The sequence below is a fragment of the Amblyomma maculatum genome, chromosome 1 (assembly GCF_055883805.1).
Source record: "Amblyomma maculatum isolate TAMU_Amacu chromosome 1, ASM5588380v1, whole genome shotgun sequence".
Lineage (NCBI taxonomy): Eukaryota > Metazoa > Arthropoda > Arachnida > Ixodida > Ixodidae > Amblyomma > Amblyomma maculatum.
In genome coordinates this window covers 75,928,813-75,946,360 of record NC_139344.1, presented here as the reverse complement: position 1 = coordinate 75,946,360, position 17,548 = coordinate 75,928,813, and positions in this window count along the sequence as shown.

Below are 17,548 nucleotides of genomic sequence, written 5' to 3'. Positions count from 1 at the left end.
ATGGTCCGGATCTGCGGGTGCTACCTGTCCTAAGTAGACATATTCGCCTACTACTTCCAGTACTTCGCTACCTAATGTAAACTGCTGTTCCTTTCTGAGGCTGTTGAACATTACCTTAGTCTTCTGCATATTGATTTTCAAGCCTACCTTTCTACTTTTCCTGTCTAGGTCATCAATCATTATTTGCAGTTCATCCCCCGAGTTGCTTAGCAAGGCAATGTCATCAGCAAATCGCAGATTACTGAGGTATTCTCCATCTACCCTTATCCCTCACTGCTCCCATTCCAAGTCTCTGAATACTTCCTCTAAGCAAGCTGTGAATAGTACTGGGGAGATTGGATGCCTGGCAAGGTTAGCTTCATATATGCGTGAAATCGCTCGGTGAAGTCATCGGTCATGACCGGACATGATGTCATGTGGTGACCTCAGTTCTGGTTATTAGACATGACTGGATGTGACGTCATGATGATGTCACATCCGGTCATAGTGACATTACTGCGAACACATTAAGCTGCGCACAATAGATGAAACAACCTCCTGCTTAAACAGCATCACTGTTGAAAGTGGCCGTTGAGCAGTCTAGTTGAAGATTTGGGCGGCTGTATGCGAGCAAGGAACTGAGTGCTGTGATTTAACTTCCCAAAATAAATGCCACGGAGTGGTACTTTTTTCTTAATACAGGTCATACGTTCACTAGAACCACCTTACTCTGTATTTTACAGCTGTAAATGCTGCAAAAAGCAAATTTTCTAAATTTAAGAATTTTATTCTGGCATGGCTTATATTCTCTAATCTCCAAAACAATTTTCTTGGGTTCCTTTACTTCTGGAAAACTTGGGATATTGTTGGAACAACTACGATGAGAACAGCAAATTTTACAAATTTGAAATTTAAGTGTATGAGAACATGCAAGATGGCGACCATGGCACAAACTTTTTTTTTTTTCGTCTAAAACAAGCTGGGGTAATGTTTGTCGTAGTAGCCCAATACAGTCCTTTTCTGAACTGATGGCGGTCAAGCGTAAAAATTGCGTCAAATGGCATGATATGGGTCTGTGTGCAGGCTTCACACAACTTGTACTCTCAGGCAAGTCCAGTAAAAGAATCTGACTGCTGAGCTGCTACCCGGCACAACAGAACCCAGAATGCAACCTAATCCGACGTTAGCCTGAATACTTAATATTTTTGAGACAAAGCATTCATAGAAGGTTGAAAAAACTCGTACATGCAGAATGCGATAAAAAAAATCTGGAACAAGTTTCATGACACGCATGCCATTTTTCACACCATATCACACAACTTGGAAGAAAGTCGACAACTTCACTTTGAAAGCAAATTTTTGTGAAAATGTACAACACCACTGGGAAGGAAAACAATTGAAGCAGTTGAAACAAAAAAATTTGGTAGCGTATGTGTCAGTGAACCCTCAGTGTCTATTAAAAAAAGTGAAATCAATGATCTTCGACACTAGTAGAACCTGAATAGCGCTGTGTGATAAGGCTGTCCACAAGTGGCAATAAGCAAAGTTAAAATCAAAACAAAACAAAACTTGACAGAACTTGCACCAATATCACTGCTATACTAAAATAAAATACACAGACACCATATAACCACTGTTCACAATACAAGTTCTACAAACCTGATGCGAATTTTTATATCATAGCTGTAACGATACTAGCACAGCCTGATAATTACAGTACACCTAAACAATCACTCTACCTGCCTCTATGCATATATTGTATGCATATAGGCACTATGCACATATTGTACTTGACTACAAAGTTCAGCATGGTAGTTAACAACCATGCACATGAAACAGCTCGGGTATTGAAAAGCCTCTTCCAATCTTGTTCAAAACCAATATATTCTGATCAAATCAACATGCAAAATGTAAATCTTTCGTAAAAAATTTCATTTTGCACACAAAGACAAAGGTAGCTTTACTGCACATACTGTAGCACGAGTTGAATGCTACGGGCAAATTTTCATAGTGCTGCAGGGTTTTTATGTGTTTATTATATGAACGATGCAAAAAATAAAAAATCGGTGAACTCCATAAAAGGTGCCACATTAGAACAAAAATTAGCAGTGCTATGCCTAGATAATTCCACTGCAAGAATGCATCTGTGCTGACTCATGTTCTATTGCCATAAACAAAGTACAGTATGTGAGGAATACAAGGGATGAAGGTTTGATTCCCAGTGGAGACAGTATTTATTTATTTTATTTACCCCACTAATCACACATGTGCTCTGTGCTGTCGTACAGTACAGCAAGTAACAGCATATGGTACCTGAAGTAAGACATAGTTCATGCTGGTTACATCGGCTGTCATGCAAAGATGTAATCAATGCAATTAACACTTTTTGTAGTGGCTTGAAATTGTTGACGACTGCGACCCCGAGCAGTTCGCACCTGAACACTGGCAACCACCGTGATTTCGTAGTATCGATGACAGTCGCCGCAGATGATGAGGGGAATGTCTGGTGCCCTCACAATGCATCAGCCATCTCGCAGATAAGTGCTACCATTCAGCGCCACCATTGCAATTCTTGTTTAAATGGCTATGGGTTGTACAAACTGGAAACTCTAGCAGACTAACAATCTTGTGCATTCACAATGCCGTAATAACATTGCATGGGTAGTAATTTAGAAAAAATAAATACATTCACAGTTAAAACTGGTTCACTGGACAATATTTTGTAAGTAATAATTCAACAATACTGCACAAGAATTTTCAAAACTCCTCTGAGCCTCACTAGGGCACCTATGAATGTTGTGCAGCCTTGGTGGATGGAACCGTGACAGATTATTGTAGATGAAAATGTAGCCATTAAATACTGTCCTTTTTAAAATGCGTGATAGAGCGTTACACTGCAGTGCACAGGTGTAGAACATAAAAACATGGCTGCAGCTGCGAGCTATCAGGTGGCTGTCGCACATACTCCATGATAGTAAATCAGGTATAGGTATCTTCCATGGGGCAGGTAGCTAGTAGCAGGCTAGGCAGGCAAACAGGGTTCGTTCATGGCTCTGGTCCACCAACAATGTGACAGTGCTGCAAGTCATCTATACTTGGGCAGATTACCTAACATGCAGACAACTACTGTAAAGTCAAACACTGAACTTACAAAAAAATTAAGTTGATAAATGAAATGTACTGCCTTTGGATCTGAGCAAGAATGAGAACAGAGGCAAGCCATTTGGCAAGCCTGTTTCGATGCATTCCCTAAAGCCACATCTCTATGCTGTTCTGACCAGTTTATTTGTTTTACAAGAATACACTAGGAAAGAACCAAGCGATCGCACATTACATCTACGTTGTGCACTACAGTTATAAAAATAAAAATCATAGCTAACGAGTACGTGACCCCGTTCGGTAATGCAGTATATTTACTTTGCTGTACAGCGTACCACTCGTCTCGGGACTGACGGACAGCGTGTCAGGCCCTTATCATTTGCCAAAAAAAAAAAAAAGGGAAGCTTAATTTCTAGTAAATCAACATTACACACTATTAAGAAGCGGTCAACACACTTGAAACACAGTTCTATATTCAGCTAGTCTGCAAACTGGTTTGATTTGGTTTGTGGGGTTTAACGTCCCAAAGCGACTCAGGCTATGAGAGACGCCAGTCTGCAAACTATTACCACAGTCATCATACATAAAAGCAATAACAGGCGCATAAATGCAGCATGTGCTGAAAAGGCGCGTCCGATGCAAGTGCAAAACTGACGCTGCCCTCGGTGATCTTACGACTGCTAGGGGAAAGCTACATGCCTCACATTGACACTAAAAATTAATTCAAAGCACTTCTGACACAAACGTAAGCCTTCGATGTCTGTAGTCATTATGCCTAAACACTTTCAACGGAGCGCTTTATTTAGTTCTGCGCAGGCAAGCAGAACTTCTCTCAGACAACCTCAAGTGCAGCAAGAAAGTAACCTTGCTGCAATGTTCACAGTTAAACGTCCCGAAACAAATCGCTCCCAGCTAATTTCACACAGCGATTCGCGGAAGAATCGCGGTTCTAGCGCAGGCACCATGCTTACCAACATGGCACTCGAGTACGTTAATGTTCCACAAATCAATATATTAACTCATTTCCTTCCAAAGAGCAATCAGCTGGCTTTCTATTCGACTCACCAAAGTGATGCTCACCGTGCGAAGTGCGTCGCCTGTGCTGCATAAACACAGAACACAGCCATTTTATGGTTCGTTAGCATTAGCAACAAATAGATAAAGCGCAACACAGGCTCCGTAAAGCACTGGAAGGAGAATAACCAGAGTCAATAACGCGTCAAACATTTTTTTTTAAAACGTTTTATGTAACGCGCCGCAACTCAAATAATTTAGCGGAGGGGGCGATGATGATGATAATGGCGCACGCACCATCGTATCTGAAATTGTTGCAAATGAAACAGTTTCAGTTAAACAAAGGAGGTGGTGACCCATAAACTACAAATGCGAATTTTAATTACCTAAAGGTTTCCTTTTACTGAATTAATTTTTGTTGGTATTGGACGTTTTCGCCACCTGCAGCGCTGTCACTCAACCGTTGCAACGGCGCGCCATTTGAACCGGCTGGTTGTACGGTGCTCGCACAAGTCTCTGCTGTTCTCTCGAGTTCTCTCTTCTCAGTTCAGCTCTCTCTGCAAGCCTCCCAGAGGCTGTATGACTCATTTATCTCGCCACAAGTAACTTTTAAACCACAGTTCAGCAATGCGACACTAGAGCCATTCAATGAAGGACTACACTTATTCCTAGTCTGGCATTTATTTCCTTTGCGCATTTTCACTCTGTCCATTCATAACAAAAAACTTGGAAGAAAAATCAAGAGGCTAAGTGGCTTCCCACAGTGCAGTTACATATCTATAGTTATTTTATAAATTGGCAACAGAGTTTTGATTTATCATCACTGCCTGCATTAGGTATGCTGAAGGGAATTAATGGTCTGCAATCATCGCTGCTTCATGCGTTAGCTGCAGCCGCCAACCTTGGCTCATTTGCCGACATTATCTCTTCATCCCAGTGTCTGGTATCCCTTGCTTGTTTCACTCCCTCGAAACCTAATCGATTAGCTGAAAAGCCCTATTTCCTGGATTACATGTCCCACTCTAATGCTTCTTTTCAGTTTTCTGCATCTTCATACTCAAAGATGTGCACCATGTGCTGCAATCTCAACTGCAGGTACTCTACTGCAAGATGCCCAGCACTCTGTGTCATATGGTATGGTGTTGCGGCAGCATAGAAGTACCACCCACACAAACCATCAGATGAGGACCTGCTTATGCCCTCACCTTTTTGGACCAAGGACGCCACCTGCCCAGGGCAAATAGGGCCTGCTCATTTCAATAATAGCCGATTACTACTTCCTTGTTATGATTACCTTGAAACTGTACTTTAATCCACATCTGTGTTTGTGAAGGTTTTCCAAATTATTTTACTTTCTATAACCTGCTGCACTGTCATTTGCTTAGGTATTTGAAACTAATGCTTTAATGTCCACTTTTCAGCCTTTCAAATGATCACATGATAGCAAGCTGCCTTTTATTACATTATATGTACAGCACCTTCCAAATTTACATTCACCTCTTTTTGCTCTTGGGGAAATGTTTCTCATGGTTCAGATTCAGAGTGACTACCTGGCTTAAAAACATTACTCCCTTCCTACGTCCGAAACCTTCCTACCTATGTGCAGCAGTGACTTTGTGGCTATGCATTCAACTGCTAATCCTAAGGTTTTAAGATTAAATACATGGCTACATTTTGGCAGAGGCAAGATGTAAAGACACCTGTGGGCTATACAATGTCAGTGCATATAAAAAGGACACCAAGCAATCAAAATTAATTAGCTCTTTCCCATGCTTGCCGTCTTTCATAGACCGCATTAGGTTTTGGCATTCCCGATCCCTGTGTGCCATGTCAATACCTCTACCTGTTGTAAAGTTGCTCTCATCACAAAGGTTTGAAAAATAAACTTTCATCTTGTAGTTTCTTTAGGTCCTTGAGCATGTGCTGTTATTGAGGCAGTGGGCAATATTTGGCTGGGGCCTTAGACATGCAATAGCCCAAACCAGATTCGAAATCGAGGAAACAGTTTAGCTGAAACAAATGTCGATTTCAGTCTCATCGACATCAACTGCAATGCCCGTTCTCTTTTTCTACAGGAATATAATGTAGACATGATGCAATGCTGTTCTCCCAAATGTTTTCCGATTGTCATGGCTACTACAGTTCAAAATAATGAGACCAAAGAGCACGACACACAAGGAATGCTTATTTGCAATGGAAGCATTTTATTGCAAGCTATGAAGTAAATACATTTGTCGTGAAGAACAAGCAAAAGATTGCAAGAAACCATCAAAACAAAATTTAAAACCCCATCTAGAAAAGTAAAAATCTAATGCCATGTTTTCATGGAAAGCAGCCATTTTTTAAAAAAGGCTGCTCTTTGAAGATACTCACAAAATTATTTCAGCATAAATGCTCATTTGCTACAATCCTCTTTTTTTCCAACTAGACACAAAGTCTACAAGACCTTGTGTATAAAATGTCACCAACCAGCACGCAGCTGCCATGCCATCAGCGAAACCATGCGCCCAACTGCTCATTGCACACCAGCCAAAACTCTGCACTGCCTTTGGGCAAGTGGAAAACAGCTGCAAAGCATCTTAAAACCCATCCACCTTTTGTTTCTATTTTAAGGTGCTATCATTTCTCCTGCTTCAATCATTCCTTTCGTTTTCAGGTGCGATTCCATAAACTGAACTTGTTTATGAACCACCCTAGATTCGAAAATGTGTTCAAACCTGCTGTCTATGAGGCAGCGCCTTCAGAATGCGCGATGGCCAAAAATACTTTTGCAGCAGACTCGTTAATAACAGAGCTACAACCATCAAAACCGGTATGTTTCTCTCCTTCCCTTCCATCACTAAAGAGTCTCTCCCTCCTCCCTGGTTGACTAGCCTCCACAAGAGAATACGCGTAGGGGAATACATGTAGGCTCCCTAAATACGCGAAATGTGGAGCGCCATCTCTTAGTGCTTTGAGAAACTATGCCCGCGATGTTGGTTTGGTCAACAAAATGAAAACGCTGGCTGTCCTGTGCTGGGTAAAAACAGCTACGAGAACGCATCAAATGCAGTCATTATGGCCCCGACTTTTACAGGCATTATTATTTTTTTCTTGCTGGTTGGTTTGTGGGGTTTAACGTCCAAAAACGACTCGGGTATGAAAGACGCCATAGTGAAGGTCCCCAACAATTCCGACCACCTGGAGTTCTTTCTTTAAGGTGCACTGACATTGCACAAACACGGGTGCCTTGCTTTTTGCCTTCCATCAAAAAGCTACTGCCGCAGCTTTTTTTTTTTCTTGCTTTCTGCTACCCAAGCACCACCAGTGACCTTCGGCTCATCCAGCTACAATGCCAATAAGGAGGAGGAGTGGGAGAGGCTGAGCTCAATGGGTGGCCGAAGCATAGGTGCGAGGCGTCTGGCCTTTCTTAGGAAACCAAGCCCGTGCATGTATGGATGTTCTGTGTTTTCTGTATTCATGGTTATGCATGGTGTACCATGGCTGGATTCGAGTGGCGACGGTGCGCTCTTTACGACCTATGCATGGAGGGTGCTTCCTGTCTGCTACAGCTGCGAAATCGTGGCACTGTGTGGCATTGACGCGTCTACTCAGTGATGCCGTCATTTGGTGTGCAACAAGCTGGAAAAAAAAAAAAAAAAGCGGAGGCTGGCCAAGCCTGCCGCTGCAAGCCTGCACTTTCACCCGGTTGTGATTCTTGCCAACGAGATGTCATGAACTTGAGCGTTCAGAGCGACCTGCAGTGATTTTTGCCGCTGTACTGAGAGTTATAGATGATAGGTGTGCCGGCCGTGAGCCATCCTTACAGGCTCTGGCTGTATATCAGCATCTTGCCGAAGAGCCAAAACCAGGGAAAAACTCGCATAAAATATAGCTAAATTATTGGAACAGAGTTCTCCATCACTCGGAAATTGATAAAAGGAAACACCGCAAGTTTTTCAAACTTGCAGGCGTGGGCACGTCGTTCAGAGGAAATAAAGTTCAAATGCGTGGCAGAAAGCATACGTATGGGTCCGGACCGAAGGAAATACCAAAAGCACACTGCAGCCGAGAAGCTCAACTATTGTCATGAAGTTAGCTTCGTTCCAAACTAGCCGCAGAGCTTAGCAACATAGGTGGCAGGCAAAGACAAGGGTCGGAAGGCTTTCCTACTATCCTTATATGAGGATGGTGATGAATGTCTCCTGTTATTTCGAGGTGATGTTGCGCACGCCTCAGAACAGGAAAAGCAGTTACAGTGAATGCGCTGTTCAAAGTGCACAAAAAGTGCAATAAGAGCAGGTTACTTTTTTTTTTTAATTTGCACTAACAACTTAAAACAGGTCAACGACCAGCTTGACTTGCAGACACGTGAAGGCGCCCGAACTTTTGGTACATGTGCAGAAGCAGACAGAAATGTGCCCAAAAGCGAAAAGATGCCGTCACACTGGCATATCATTTGAAACAATGCATGTAGGCAAAACAGGTACTCCTCCTTGCTCGGCCACTAATTTTAACAGGCCTGGCAGAACAGGCCCGAGAGCCCAAAAATGTTCATGTGATAAATTCTGTGCTTCTGTAGCCATGTCAATGCATTTTTGACAGTTCCCCTCATATCATGAAGGAAACAAAGTTACAGCAGGAAGAAAAAAATCAGCTTTTGTGCAGCATAATGGGACTGACCTTACAATAGTATGCTGCTACTTGCCTTACTGCAGACTGATAATCCAAATCACTGTTGTATTCAGATGGTAATTAGCACATGTTGCACACTAAGAAATAAGACAAAGTAAGTATTACTACGATCAAAATGTGCTAAATAATACTGTTGTCTGAGCCTACACTGCACTGTTTTCGCGCACACAAAATTGAGACTACATAATTTCTCTAAGTATTTCGCTCACTCCGTAAACTGGACACTTGAACGCTTGAAGGCGCGAACGCAGGTGCACACCGGGCGCCGCCACAGAAGCGAGTGGCCAGGGTTGGGTAAATCCTGCACGAACTTCACGGGGAAGAGAGCACTGCTTGCCTAGAAGAGCTGCCATTATATCTGCGGCAAATGCGCAGGTTGTATGAAAGTGCGCGCCGCTGCCACTTGAGTCCAGCCGTTGGTGTATGAATAGCACAGTGCACAGAACACGCTGAAGCATGCATAGACAAGGGCAAGAAACTAAAAGCCTTCTTTCTTGTGTGAGTGTATGCATGAGTGAAAACGAAATGCAAGACAAAAAAGTGCGTGACATCAGCAGACCAAGTGACACCCCTCGCCCATCAGTCAGAGAGAAACCAATGGATGCAGTATCTGTTGGTACCTCATCGACAAAGTTCGATGGCCAGCGCAAAGGATGAGGAGGTTTGGCTGTTTTAAAAGGACCATGAGAGCTTTGGTTTGCATTTTGTTGCTTTCCAGTGTGTGCATCGCTGCAGTATTTCGCAGAGACCATGTCCAACGCCTTATCGGGCTTGGTTAAAATGTCAGCCTGGTCAGTAGCCCTTGAATATGTTAGCTCTCTTAAATGAACAATCTGAAATAAGCAAGGACATAAGTTGTGCTGGCCATATTGTGGACTGCTTTCAAGACAATGTGTGTAATGCCAAATAATCTGAGAAGTTGAATAAATGGTTGGGGTGCCCTGTTTTGTTTTCTAAATATGCATTGTAATACCATTTAACACAGCTCGGCCACCCAACTTGTGCACACCAGCTAACACAAAGCTTTAGCTGCGCTATACTAATCCCTCTGTCACACAAACACTTCCGATCCTCATTGAACTCAATCTGCATTCAGGCTTTCAAGGATTGAAGCATCCGGTGCTACACGGGCGTTTTCAGTCAGCATTGAGAAATTTCCTACGTGGTCCGTCGTCTGCTGTCAGTCGCAATGAGTCTCAAAAGGAAATTTAAGATTGGGGTAATGATTGCACGATTTCAGTGTACACAGCAGCATTCCGCTTTTGGCGCCTCAGGTCATCTAACCTATCTTCCCAGCGGTCAAGTGCTACAGTGTAGTTTCTCTTCCGCTCTACAGTTTCCACGCTGACGCAGTCGAAGAGAACGCCACCTTAAATAAATGCCCATGTTTTTGTTTTGGCTTTATACATAACATAAAAACCCTTTTCTCCGAAATTTGCAGAAAAAATCCAAAAAGTGAAAGAAAAGGGGGCATGAACATCAAAATAAGCCAGCAAGAAAAATAATTCAGAGTACTAAAAATATGCTACACTGCCTCTTTTATTACTAGTAAAGATATGGTGCACCTATCGGCAGATTTCTTTTTTTCGTAGTGCTGTTCGGAAGCAGTGGTCATTCTTGATTTCCTGCAGCAGTTGTTGAGAGTCTCATGTACCTATTCTCCACATCACACTAACAAAATGCAGCGAAGCCCAACTGCCAAGGAAGTAATAATTTACGTTCTGAAGTTCATTTTGAAGGTGTGCTGTTCTTTTAGAAATATAGCTAAGTTGCTGAAAACACCCATTTTTAAGCTCGGCCTTCCTCTACTCATTTTACAGTTTATAGCATTGGCATTTCCAAACCTTTCAGGATTTATGACTGGATTATTTGGTGATATGTTTTCCACAAGGTGGGAGAGTTTGCCATCAAATTTGAAAATCTGCAATAGGAGCTCGTTGTTCAAACTCCACTCGATTTGCTTGAAGAAGTTCCACACTTGAAGTTCTGGAGAAGCCATATCAAGTAGTACCAAGCTTTCATTGCTGCTGAAACCCAGCGAATGGAAACAGAACAGTAGGAACACAAAATGAGCACGTGTAACTGACCAAGAGTGATTAGAGATTGAAACTAAGCTTTTCTTGGCCACTAGCTGAAGTTCGAGGCTGGCATTTGACTGATTCATCATCTGAGCTGAACTGAGAGCTAGTAAAATTGTCTTCAAGAGACTTCGCTACTGCTCTCATAAAAATAAAACTATAGTAGAAGCAGCAGAATCGTGTGAATGGTGCCAAAGACCTCTTTATTTCGAATAATTTTTTAAATGTCACACTGTGCCAGAAAGAACAAAAAATAAAATAAAAAATAAACAAGCTGCACACAAACAGAAACTATGGTTGTCACAATAGCCCCACTGCGGTAGTGCAGTGGTTAAGATGCTAGATTACTGTGCCGGAGTACCCATGTCCGAACCCGACCGCTGGCGGCTGCTTTCGATGCAAACGAAGTGGCACCCGTGTGCTATGTGATGTCAGCGCGCGTTAAAGATCCCTAGGTGGTCAAAATTACTCCACAGACCTCCACTACAGCACCCATTTCTGTCTTTCCACTTTGACTCCCTCCTCCCTTCCCTTACGACACAGTTCAGGTGCCCACAGAAACAAGTGACAGATTCTGTGCCTTTCCATCCCTGTGAACTAGTTACTATAATTACTTTTGTCATACTATCTGCCTAAATGGGGCTACATGTTCCAAACAAGAAAATTTACGTCTGCCAGTGTGTGAGAACCATCATTCATATATGAACGATTGGCTTAAAGCGGTCCTGAAAGGTATAAGCCCTAATCCCTTAATTTGTGCCGGTATTATCTCACACATAATCGTCAGCATACAACCATAATCTACCACATTGTGCCTAAGACCACCCAACATGGGTATAAAGCTCTGTTTTAACCAAGCTGTATGAATGTGGAGTAGTACGCCTGATACTGGATCCAAGGGTCTCGGAGGGTTCTATTCCACCTCACCCTCTCACCTCAAAGGAGCTGCCTGAGTTAGCAGCTCCAGATAGCGTCGTCCTCTCTTTTCTCGATTCTTTGTCTCTTTTGCGCTTTTCCACAATATGAGCTCCAGCCAGTTCGGCCATATCATGTGGCCTCATGACATCGCAAAACCAGACAACCAATCAGTGCATGGCCATGTCACCTGCCAAAGGCATGGTTGTGATTTTTCTCAAGGGTGACGCCTTTTACGCTACCGCAATAAAGCAACCATTCTACAGTAAGTCACTTCTTGTGGAGCACTTTTCACTACTGCTGCTGCATTGTATGATATGGGCAGTTCAAATTATGTCCCTTCTGTAGAGAGCAGTTTGTTTGCACAGCCTCCTATCCGATGTGGATGTAGGCTACAATCCAGCACACAACAGCGGCAGGGCAGACACATTAAAAAACATGGCAGCCCTTACGAAAGCCAGCTGCTCTTTCAGCTGATAGAAAGTCCAAGATTTTCCCAATTCTATTATCTTGTAGGCAATGTACAGTTACCCTATCAGTTTAAGTTTGCAAGTGCTTGACAGCCCCTTTCTTATAGATTATGGTACTGTTAGGATCCTTCCAAGATTTTAATACGCTTGAGGTCGTGAGGCACTACACACACAAAGCAAGCAGTTTTTCTAGCACAATCTCCCTACCACTCTTCAAAGATCTGCAGTTGCCTATCCATACCAGCCGATTTCCCCCTTTGCATTGCTTCTAAGTCTTTTTTACTTCCTCCATGACCAGCATGACGTACAACCTGCTCACATTACTGCCCATCATCCTGACTCCTTCAGGGCAATGTCATCAGCAAATTGCAGATTACTGAGGTATTCTCCATCTACTCTTATCCCTGAAGGCATATCACCTAGCACATAGTATAATAGATGCTGTCAAGAGAGTACAAGAAGTGGCCGATTCCATGCCAAGTTACCTAAGACAATGCCATGTTTTAGACACCATCACACACGGATAACATTTTCTCGGAGAACCACAGCTGTGTTACCACCACACCGGATCAAGTTTTCTTCTATATGACAAACTCTCCAATAAATGTCAGGCCTGTTCAGGTATTAATCTGTTACTTTAATTCGCAAGGCTAGAAGCTAGACTGGCAAAAAATTGCAGTCACACATTTGTCCTTCCCACCTCCCCCCATTGCAAATCATGTGTTCCAAACCACCCAGAATGATTTTCAAATAATAGCATATCAGCAACGGTGACAATATTACACAACAAGATTAAATACATTGCAAGCAAGGTGTTTTAAACTTAACTGGGAGCATGCTCTAAACCAGTAGGAGTGAGAGTGTCCATTTGGTCACACCAGTTACAGCTCACTGCACTACTGAGGTAGCGGCGGAATCCAACTGGTGGAGGAAACTCGTACGTCAGCCCAGAGTATTCCTTGCCTCTGTAAATGTAAATAAATGAGAGTAATACAGCAATTACATTTAGTTTGCATAAATTCAGCAAACTTACTCACAATAGAATTTGGTTCGAGTAAAACAAGTGAGAGTGCCTGCTGCAGAAGGAAAAAGGTAGCAACGAGACTGGCTGTCAATGCTAGCACAAATACAAATATTTAGCACACTTACAAAGCACTGAAATAGCAACAAAGAGACTAAGTTAAATCACTTGTGCAGTAAGTGCCCAATATGCTGCGGCTTGCATGGAACTGCAATGGAGAGTGCTTATAGCAGCAACTGACAAGCTTTTTGACAGGATTACGAGGTACTCGCAATAGTGCCTCACTCTCCCACAAGACATGCCAGCTCAGATTAATTATTGCTCTCTTTTCAAATAAGCTGTCAATGGCCTTGGCAGCAGCTTGAAGCCAAGCACTGCCAACTATTTATGTTGGAGCAGGCAAAAGATATTGCCGCATAGAAGACGACGCAAAAGATGACGACAAGCGCGAGCCTGGAAGTGAAAGAAGCTTGAACACAAGACTTGTTCTGGTCGACCATTCAAACCATCTATCGCTAGGTTCTCCTTGGTCTTCTACCGAGACGTGACACTGGTGGAGCGCGCTGGGGTATGCATAGGACTCCTTCCGGCAGTCCACAGCGGATCCCAAACATCGACACGCCTGTCCATCGTGCTAGCCGCCGCCTTCTAGGCCTAGCGCCGGAGTACAGTCATCTGCCGAACGACTCCTCAAACGCCCAAGTTCCTAAGACCTCTCAAGCCATGGCACATACCAATCCTACACCGGTGACTCTACAGAACACCAAGGTGCCAGAGTGCTTTCGCGGGGAAGCGTTTGAAGATGTGGAAGACTGGCTCGACCAGTTTGAGCGAGTGTCAAAGATCAACCAGTGGAGCGCAGACCAGAAGCTTTGTAATGTTTATTTTGCCCTTCAGGATAATGCTAGAACGTGGTTTGAAAACCATGAGGCCAGCTTATCCACATGGGATGACTTCCGCTGCCAGCTGGTCGACACTTTCGCGAGAACTGACCGACGGGACAATGCGCTGCGCCTGCTTGAAGTGCGCATCCAGAAGCCAAATGAGAGCGTGGCTATGTTTGCGGAAGACATGGCTCGCCTTTTTCGCCGTGCCGACCCTGATATGAGTGAACCAAAGAAGCTACGGCATCTCATGCATGGCGTCAAAGAACAGGTGTTTGCCGGCTTGGTCCGCAACCCCCCTAAAACCGTGAGTGAGTTCGTTAAGGACGCCACGGCTATCGAACGAGCCCTCCAAGACCGGTGCCGCCAGTACAACCGACCGGTCAACTGTGCCCCGACGACTGCGGCGGCGCTGACTGCAACAGATACGACCACTCTTCGAGACATCATTAGAGGCATTGTCCTTGAGGAGCTGCAGCGAATTACGACTACGAAGGCTCAGTCGTCAGGGGCCCTCATGGAAACAGTGAGGAATGAAATTCGATACGCCCTATCACCGTCTACACCATGCAACGAGTCTCATTCAGTCGACAACGCGGCACCCCTTTCCGACCCATACCACGCTCCAAAACCGATCACCTGCACGGCCAACATTCCTGCAGCTTACCTCGAGCCGCAGCCCGAGAGCTATGCTGCGGTCCTTCGTCGCCCACCTCCAGACCACGCCCCACCGAGCTCACCGAACCGCCAGGAGATTCGGTTCCTCCAGGGGCCTCAGTGGGCGCCTCCCAGGCGCTCTCAACTGCGCCGAACTGACAGGTGGCGCAGTTATGACAGCCGACCACTTTGTTTTTACTGCGGACAACCTGGCCATGTGTATCGGTACTGCCGCCACCGCGAAGAGGGGCAGTCCTTTCCGCTTGCTTCTGCTCGCCGCCGCTTCGACACTGATTCTGCCCAAATCGACGACGTCCCTCCGGTCAGCAGGGAAACCGAATCCCCGGGCTTCCGCCGCCGCTCCTCCCCATCGCCACAGCGTTATTCGCCGACGCGTCGCAACACTAATGGCGTTAGCGGACGGCGGTCTCCTAGCCCTCACCGGGGAAACTAAGAGCTGCAACCTCGCGAGGGGAGGTTGCAACCAGTCTAAAAGTGTCGAAACCCTCACCACCGCCGCAATTGCCGGCAACCCGGGCTTCTGACGCCGCCGCTAACATTGACATTTCCGCACTACCGCCGAAAATGCCGTACCAGATGATCAGCCATGACGACGAAGCTGACAGCGCCGACCTTGCCGTGCTTCCGCCGCAAATGCCGAAAGGGACGATCAACCCAGATAATTTTGTTAGCGCTGACCTCGCCGTTTCCATTGATGGGCTGGCGGTGCATGCTCTGGTGGATACCGGGGCAGATTTTTCAATTATTAGCCAGAAACTGGCCGACACCCTGCGCAAAGTAAAAACTGAATGGACTGGGCCAGTAATAAGAAGTGCTGGGGGTCAGCTACTGGCACCGACAGGGAAATGCACTGCCCGGATAGGAATAGGAAACGCGGTGTTTGTTGGCAGCTTCGTTATTCTCCCTGACTGCTGCAAAGACCTCATCTTGGGCATGGACTTTCTGCGTCTTCATGGGGCTGTAATCAGCATCCGTGACAGCATCGTTGCATTCACCAATAACCATGAAGACCTTGGTTATGCGCAAGTACCACTATTGCCCTTACGCGTCGCCAATGAGACGGTGACATTACCTCCGAGATCATGTTCTCTTGTTGAAGTGAAATGCGACGTGGCGCATACAGGCGATGGCGTCGCCGAACGGGCAGTTACCCTGGTACTCAGCCGAGGCGTTTCTATAGCTCGAGGGCTGGTCAACTTGACCAATGGGCATACCGAACTGCTGCTGACAAACTTCAGCGACGAGCGTCAGCAAATTCCGAAAGGCACAACTGTGGCCTTTTTCGACAGCCTCCCAAATGCGCAGCACTGTTGCTTACTGCAACAGAGAGGATCAGTGTGCAAGGCACCCGTAACCATCGTTGATGTGAGCCCAAATCTGTCTTCTTCAGAGCGGGACCGCCTTTTGGATCTCATAGATCAATTTCGAGACTGTTTTGCTTCAGAATCGCGGATCGGCCAAACGCCTTTGACAAAACATCGAATTATCACGGATGACTCGATTCGCCCGATTCGACAAAATCCTTACCGTGTGGCTCCGAAAGAACGTGAAGCCATTCAGCGCCAAGTGGCCGAAATGCTTAGAGACGACGTTATCCAGCCGTCACAGAGTCCCTGGGCTTCCCCCGTGGTACTTGTTAAAAAGAAAGACGGCAGCTTACGATTTTGCATAGACTATCGCAAGCTCAACCAAGTGACCAAAAAAGACGTGTACCCTCTCCCTCGCATCGACGACTCCTTGGATCGCCTACGAAATGCACGTTACTTCTCGTCGATGGACTTGAAAAGTGGATATTGGCAAATCGAAGTGGATGAGAGGGATCGGGAGAAGACAGCATTCATCACTCCCGACGGATTGTATGAGTTTAAAGTCCTTCCGTTCGGTTTATGCTCGGCGCCAGCAACATTTCAGAGACTGATGGACACTGTGCTTTCGGGACTTAAGTGGCAAACATGCTTGGTGTATCTTGACGACGTGATAGTGTTTTCGGCTACATTTGAAGAGCATCTACACCGTTTGCTAGCTGTGTTTCAGGCCATACAATCTGCGGGCCTCACATTAAAACCCGAGAAGTGCCACTTCGGTTACGAGGAGCTGCAGTTCTTAGGCCACGTCGTCAGCCAAGAAGGTGTTCGGCCGGATCCTGAAAAGCTCTCCGCAGTCGCCAAGTTCCCAACACCTACGGACAAAAAGACATTGCGGCGCTTCTTGGGTCTTTGCGCCTATTACCGTCGGTTTATTGCTGGCTTCTCACGAATAGCCTGGCCATTAACTTCACTGACTCGTGACAACGCTGTCTTTCGCTGGGGTGAAGAACAGCAACAAGCTTTCAATGAGCTGAGGAGGCGTCTACAGACACCACCTGTCCTGGCGCACTTTGATGACGACGCCCCTACACTGCTTCATACGGATGCCAGCAACGTGGGCTTAGGTGCTGTGTTAGTGCAGCGCCAGGATGGTGTGGAAAAGGTAATTGCTTACGCCAGCAGGACCCTATCTAAAGCAGAAGCGAACTACTCGGCAACCGAAAAAGAATGTCTTGCAGTGGTATGGGCGGTTATGAAATTCCGCCCTTATTTGTACGCTCGCCCCTTTCAAGTCGTCAGCGACCATCACTCTCTCTGTTGGCTGACGAACTTAAAGGACCCTTCAGGGAGACTCGCGCGTTGGAGCCTTCGATTGCAAGAATTTGACATGGCAGTTATTTACAAATCTGGAAAGAAGCACACAGATGCA